Genomic DNA, 7,831 nt, shown 5'->3' with positions numbered 1-7,831 from the left:
ATGCCAAAATAAAACAAGAATGATTTAATAGATAAGTCCAAAAACATGGAGACTTGGATGTAGAGTCAGAATCTGGGGGGGAACATGGGAAATCACTGCATGAACAAAGAAGTGATAAGGGGGAATATAGAGGGGAAATCTAATAAACATCTTAGCTGTTTGTATACTAATGCAAGAAGTATGGGGAATAAACAACAAGAACTAGAAATACTAGTGAATAATCACAACTATAACATAGCTGGCGTCACAGAAATTTGTGGAATAATTCACATGACTGGTATATTGGTATAGAAGGGTACAGCTTGTTCAGAAGGGACAGGCAGAGAAAAAGGGGGGGAAGAGTTGCTTTGTATATCAAGGGTGTATGCACTTGGACTGAGGTTGAGATGGAAGTGAGTGGCAGACCTGCAGAAAGTCTCTGGTTAAAGATAAAAGGGGTAAAAAGCAAGGTTGATATCGTGATAGGGGTCTACTATAGACCATGCAATCAGGAAGAAGATGTAGATGAGACTTTTTAAGAACAACTTACAAAATCATCCAAAACACCGGACGTGGTAGTGATGAGGGACTTGGTCAGGCTGCCTGTTATTGTCTGCTGCCTGTTGCAATTTGCTGGGCTGCAACACAGAGCTCTTGTGCTGGGGCTGGGAGGGGAGGAGCTGTATCTTGGAGGGAAAGTTACTGCGGAGAGACAGGCACCTTCTCACCCAATCATGGTCTCAGCAGGTCTCTAGATCTTGGGCATGGTGATCTCAGTGGTGGGATGACTGGGCTCCATCATCTCCTGTGCCCTGCCCATGTGGAAGGTGACGGCCTTCATTGGCAACAACATTGTGGTGACACAGATCATCTGGGAGAGGCTATGGATGAACTGCATTGTGCAGAGCACAGGCCAGATGCAGTGCAAGGTTTACGACTCCATGCTGGTGCTGCCCTAGGACCTCCAGGCTACCCACGCCATGATGGTCATCTTAGTGCTGGCATTGCTGGTGAGCATTGTGGGCACCAAGTGCACCAACTGCGTGGAGGACAAAGGCTCCAAGGGGTGAATTATGATGGTCTCCGGAGCCATCTTTCCGGTCTCCAGCATCCTCTGCCTCATCCCCATCTGCTGGTTGGCCAATACAATCATCTGGAACTTCTACAACCCGCCGGTGTCCAAAGTTCAGAAGAGGAAGCCGGGGGTCTCGCTCCACATCAGCTGTGCTGCCTTGTCCCTGCTGGTTCTGAGGGGTGGCCTCCTCTACTGCACCTGTCCTGAGAAGAGCACCAACTACAGCGCCTGTTACACTGCCGCCATCTCCCAGCCCCGCAGTGACGACCCCAGCAGAAACTGTATCTGAGGGGCAGGCAGCCTGGGGTTTCTCAGTAGGAGTGGATGGAGGACAGAGCCCCCTCTCCTCATGAGACTCCCTGTTGCAGAGCTGGCTGGTTTGGGGGTGGTGTCCTTTCATGTTGGACCAATGGTACTGGCTCCTTTGCTGATAGATTTTAACAATTACTCCTTTTTGGAGAAAAGGGTGATGATTGCTTTAAAGGAAGCATGTGTCTGGCATCAGTTCAAAAATCCATCTCTTGACATGGGCAGTCTATGCAGCCATTGATCTGTATTTAATCTGTCTTTGGTGGTTAAGAGTATTTAAAGGGTTGAGACAACTCTTGTTATATATAAATGTCTAGAACTTCCTTGACCCTTGAAAATCAGGGTTATAACCAAGATATGGCACAGAGAATCTGCTCTGTGTGTTGGGTCAGTAGATGATCTCTTCCTGGTGATGGCTGACGATCAGGGATCCATTTCTGATGATGTTATATCGATCAACTGCTTCCATTACTGTGAGTCATGAGATGTTGTTGGTTCAGTTGTGGTCCCTGGTGAGAGTGAACAGAGTTGCCCACAGGAGGCTCCATTCATTTCTGGTGTAGAGATCCCAGAAGGCGTTGTTGGGTATATATCTCTTTTCTCCTCTGAAAGCACAGAGTTCTTTGTTGTCATTTCCATTCCTCTGTGTGTATGTGATGCTCTTGGATGTAGCATCTGAAGTGGTCTCATGTTGGAGGGTCTACTTCAAAAGATGAGGGGAAGTTAAATCTCCAGGTTCAGTCAACCCTTGTCTTCTCAGCTTAAACAGCTAGCAAGGATGGTGGAGGTCTTTGTGTTGTTTTCCCTTTTGAACTTGAAATTGGATAGAGATCAATACCTAATTTGAGATAGACGAATACATTTCACCTGAGCTGAATTCAGCTTAGTGACCTTCCGGTGAATATCTCCATATCATATTAGCTCTCCCCTCCCCCTGTGTCCCCACTTACTTCTCTTTATAAACAAACAAACAAACAAATCAATAAAAAGCTATGTGCCAAGTAATCCTGCAGTTTAGAAATGTGTCTTAACAGTTCCTACTGAACATGTATTCCTTGACAGCCTTGGAGATAATATTTGGGTCTAAACTGGAGTTTAAAATGGCAACGTGTAATTGCTAACATCCAGGGACGGACAAACACAGACTGTTTAAGAATAACCTGTTTTTCACTGCAAAGGAATCCGGAGCTATTTTGACATGTTGATGTCTTGTAATGGAATTATTAGATGGGCAGTGAGAAGTCATATTTTTTTCTTAAAAACTATGATTTTTGTTTACATACCCAGATGAAGTTTAGCATTGTGCAGTGTCCTACTCATCTTTTCCTTTCCGCAACTTTGTCTCTTTTCTGTGTTGCTTACATTCTGGTTAATTTTGACTAGCAGAATGTCTAAGACAATTACCTCATTGTCTCTTTTGTCTAGAAGTGAAGATATGGAATAAATAATAGTTTTATTAATGAAAAGATGCTATTAAAGCTTCCAAGAGTCATTAGCAGGCAGGATGAAATGCTCGTCCTACACATCCTACAGTGCATTTATCAGCCTGTGCATATTTTGAAATAAATGAATATAAGTAAAAAATTGCTTCAAGTAGTTAAAACATAAATCTGATGTTTTGGAAAAATAAGATAGGGAGAAAAAAACCATCGGTCTGGCTGAGCTTTCTTGTGGCATCACTTGGATTGTTGGGGTGGGTGGAAGGTGGCTTTAAGGCATCTTTATGCTCCCCCGATCCTTGGCCTAACCGGGGATCAAGTAGTCCCTAGATGAAATTTAGAGCAGCCTAAAGGCTGCCCCAAGTTACTCTGACTAGTGGGGGGCCCTTGATATTGCGCAGCTGACTGAGGATCACCAGAGTGCAATGTACTACGGCTGCATCCTCCCACCTCTAGCCATGTTCTCTTCTTGCCTCTCCTCATCCACAAGACTCCTTCTCTGCAGAGGGTAGAGAGGGGGAAGCGTAAAATCACCTAAACTGGCTTTACACTGGAGGAATCCCTGGCATTCCTGCTAATACAGTTCTCTTGTGCTCAGGCTGTTAGCAGCAAACACAATTGTTAAGGCTGTAGAAGACTTTCTGTTGTAACCCTCTATTTCACTGGATCTATGTCTGTAACATTCTGAAAACTTCACCTTTGGAGCTAAATACTTTTCTTGGTCTGCTTGAAGATGCAATTTTTTTGGGGGGGGGAGGGGGACAAGTGGAAGTAAAATCTCAGCAGTGATTGTTGAATAATGGCTGGGTTTAAAATCCCCTTCCCTGCAATAACCATGGCTTTTTTTAACATGGCTGCAGAAAGAGTGACAGAACTGTGAAGTCTGGCATAGTCCTCATTGAGGGCTAACATCTTTGCTTAGTGTGATTAAAACTGGGTTTGATTTAACAAAGTTATGGCCCTTTGAAGACTGCAGGTATGTGCAATTAAAACCATATGTACTGGACATGTGTGCACATCCTGAAATTATATCACTGCAAACACGCAGGTCAAAAGTACATAGATAGTTAAGTGCACACTGGTTGGTTTGAAGAACTAAAGAGCTCAAATTCAGAGAGATTATACAAGCCTTATTTTTATCTCTTCTAAAAACTATAGGAAATCCCATGCAAAATAATAGTATAAATGCAGTGTTCAGCTTTCAAAGTTAAAACAAAAATAGGCAACGTAAAAAGTTTCAAATGGCAAGTTTAACTCACTCCAGGTGGGTAAATGGAGCTAGATTCAACCAGGCAGCCACTGGGTGGTGTAAATTACACTGCCTCCCTAGCAATCCCGGATTCTTACCCTGAGGGAGGTCAGGCTATATTACCATGGCTTTTCTTTTTTCTTAGTTTATTTCAAGGGCAGCAAGTGGGATCTTTAGGAGCACTTACCAGGGGATCCTCTAGAGATCAGTATAGCCCCAGTTGCCCTGGCCACACTTATCGCCAGAGGTGGAAAAAACCTGCTGTGCTAATTTCTCTTCCTGCTGAGGAAAGATTTCTCCCTAAAGTAGATTGTTCAGTGCCTTTTCCAGTTCAGTTTTAAATCTGTCAGGCAATGGGGTTTCCCTGTCTGTCTTTAAACAGCTCAGTAATGCAGTACCAGAAAGCAGAGTAATCTGCATGCTCACTCCTAGAGAGCTAGCTGCTTGCGAGAAGAAGGATCTGGCTAGGCAATAGAAAGCAACAATCTATGACTATGATCAACAAGGCAGGGGTCACCCCAAGCAGGTCTGAGTTAGGGTCAAAAGTTTGGAGGGAAATCCAAGCCTCCAGAGCTTGAAAGAAAAATAGAAAAGAGTGTTTCATATTATAAAAGCAGAGAACTCTGTGTTATATGAGAAAGAGCTTTTCTCCCTTTACTGCACATAGCTTTCTCTATAGCAATGGTGCACTGGGTACCACCCTGGGGAAAGCCCACACTTTATCAAGCAGCATCTGTCTAGGCACATGAATATTCTACCTGCCAATCCCTTTACAGGACAATGACTTCCCAGTGATTTACCTGGCCGATTCAGAGTGATTGGAGGCCAGGATACCTCTAGATCCAAATTTCATAGGGCCTGATTAAAAAACTCATTCAAGTAAATGGAAAGACTCCCACTGATTTTAATGGGGGTTGGATCCAGGCCCACAATCTCCCTGACATCTGTGGTCTATACCCAGGTAAGCCCCATTTTTGCAGAGCTCTGGACACTCTATCATCTAGGAACCTTCCTGGTCATCCCTATCATTTGAGATAAGTTTTTAAACAGATGAAAAAAAGCAACTGGATCCTCATTTGTTGGGTTCATTCAACTTCTGTTGCAAACCCTCCATCAGAAGTCTCATGCATTCCAGACTCTAACACTGAAAAGCTAGCACAAATTGCATAAGAAAGGGGAAAGACTGGAGAGCAGGGAAATAAAGGGAGATAGTGAGGTTATCTGCCTGTGGCTTATCTCTTTGTATATGTGAAAGAAAAGAGCAGACACTGGATCAATGCACCTGACTCTCACAAAAGAGTTAAGATGTTTTGCTTAACATAACTGGGGTGAGTCACTGTGGGCTTTAGTCCTTTTGGTACTGTGCTTACAAGTTGAAATCAACTATGGAAATAGGAAACCACCACTTTTTACCCACAAAAGCCTGACCACACATGCTCGCAGCTGGAAGTTACAGGGATTGTCTTTCAGCAAAGTAGCAGGCACTGCCTTCCTGCAAGAGCAGCTACAGCTGTGGTGGTGACAGGAAAAGAAATCTAAATCACTAAGTGAGCTCTCCGATTGAAACAGCCCTGCATTCTGGCACTCTCAGTGGAGCATCCCCCCCATGTTAAAGATGAAGGCAGGTGCTGACTGTGGAGTACATTCTATGTGCCATCTCTGATGTGCAAGCTGCCCCTGAGCCACCCAGGAACTGCACATCAAAGAGGGGTTGGTTAACATCTGTCTCTCAAAAGTGGCGTACAGGGTTATATTGCCTGTTGTAAGAAACTACTGGGTTTTTTGGGACTGTACTGAACTGAATAGTCAAGTAAAAGCAATAGAGGATTTCACATATAAACAATGAGGATACGTTCGATTCCCCCATGCTTTCCCCCAGGATTTTACTATCCTGTAATTCACTCCATTGCAGTGCATCAGTATAAGGCCCCTCTCTACAATCTGAATCTATAAGGTAGGATGTGAAAGGTTTGTAGGGTCTTGCTCTGGTTCTCTACACACTGGGGTGAATTTCATCCTTGATTTTGTATCTGAAACTTTTCATAACATCTTCTCCCATGTGGCAGCTAAGGCCAGTAGGTGGTAATATGAGTCAGTCAGAACAGTGGGGCGTGTGCGTGCAAGCAGAGGGGAATTGCTTCTCAATGTGTTAGGCCTTTTGTTCTAGAACCAGTGGTTGTTGAATTGAGGAAGTTATGTGTATTATTATTTTGCCTCAGTTTATGTGTTCGATATCATCCTGCTTGACTGTAAGGAGTTAAATCAAAGTTAGGGCGAGGGGGAGAAAGAAACTGGAAACAACAATGGCAAAGGTAAGGGACAGTTCAAGAGAATTCCAGAGGTCCTTGAGGAAACAATGGGGAAGCTATTAATTTGAGAATGCCCCCTGCCTGGCTCTAGCAAGGCTGGCAAGGTTTATTCTTCTCAGGCCTTAACCTAGGATCAAAGGGAATACTGAACCTTAAAGGTACAGAAAAGAAGGAGTTAAGTGAGTGGCCAGCAGCTGCCCAGGGTGAGACATGGGCAGAGACAACGCCACAGAGGACAAGAGAATGCAGCAGGATAGACTGCACCTCCCACCCCATAGATGGAGGTAACTGGGCTGAAGGGAATTCACAAAAGCTTGCAGGGAAAGTTAAGGTTTGGGTAAGGGGAAATAGGTGCGTAGAGGCCCTTAGTGTGTTTTTTTTTCTTTGTTCTGTGTGCTACGTACGGGAATAAGCAGTGCTTTGTTTTGAATAAGCTGCTTCAAGTCACCTTTAATCAACCATTGTCACTGGTCCACTGCGGAAAACAGTTTACAGGTGGGAAACATGGTTAGGCCTGTCAAGTTAATATGGTTGGGAAACAGGGGGCTCCACCCATTGAGGGAGGTGCAGGAATCCACGCTTATTGCGTCCGGGGTACACTTGAGAGGGACTAACAGTGGTCTAAAGTGAAGCTCACGCTGTAACAGTGACATGACCTAAAACTCCAACCTGTTGTAATGCAGACCCCACATGCATGCAACTACTCCCCATTCCCCCAAACTGCTCACCTCTCTGCCCTTTCCCAGATACAGGGGGACCATCCCTTGGCACTTATTGCTACACTGCCCATCTGTAATGTTCTCTCTGGTGATTCAGTGACTCGTTCTCTTTAAGGACCTGATTTTGAAAGGGTCTCAACTTGGCCTTTGTTTTTGCAGATAGAATTTTGAGACTATAATTAATTGTGCCTGCATTTTTGCTCTTACGATTAATTGCACATTTAAATCTTACCCTTTGGAAATCTTAATGCCTGATCTATGGGTACTTGCGTGTCTTGGTGGTAGGATTTGTGAACACAAAATTGTGTCTGCAATGAAGGAGGCCGGCACCAAAATTCTGCCCCTAAGTATTTACTTAAGCAGAGATTTGCACACAGGCAAACCAGAATTAAGAGAACATCTTTCTAGGACCAGGATTCTCCTATATTTTGCAGTTGATGTGACTGGTGCTTTGTGACTTTGTGACTGGTGCTTTTTCTGTAATGGGCTGAGACAAAACCCTGCTTTCTAAACTCTCCACCCACCCCAATTTTTTTTTTTTAAATATCGATCTGGATTTCATGGCTCAAATCCATCTCTCAGGCCTTGCCTACAGCGGTGATAGTGTGTAGCATATGCATAGCTACATGCCCCAGTGAAAAGCAGGCTACATCCACACTGCAGTATGTAGCTCCACAGAGCAGTGCAAAGTTCTGGCTGGGGGGACGCAGTGGGAAAAGGCTCCTGCAGGGTAGAGGCAGCCAGATGCTATG

General features: G+C 44.3%; 1 pseudogene; it reads left to right on the top strand.

Annotated features, from left to right (window-relative positions):
* Positions 1 to 713: 713 nt before the first annotated feature.
* Positions 714 to 1,367, top strand: LOC115646870 (annotated as a pseudogene).
* Positions 1,368 to 7,831: the final 6,464 nt, after the last annotated feature.

This window comes from Gopherus evgoodei, chromosome 1 (genome assembly GCF_007399415.2).
Source record: "Gopherus evgoodei ecotype Sinaloan lineage chromosome 1, rGopEvg1_v1.p, whole genome shotgun sequence".
NCBI lineage: Eukaryota > Metazoa > Chordata > Testudines > Testudinidae > Gopherus > Gopherus evgoodei.
The sequence above is the reverse complement of the archived record's forward strand: the minus strand, read 5'-3'. Positions and strand labels throughout refer to the sequence as shown.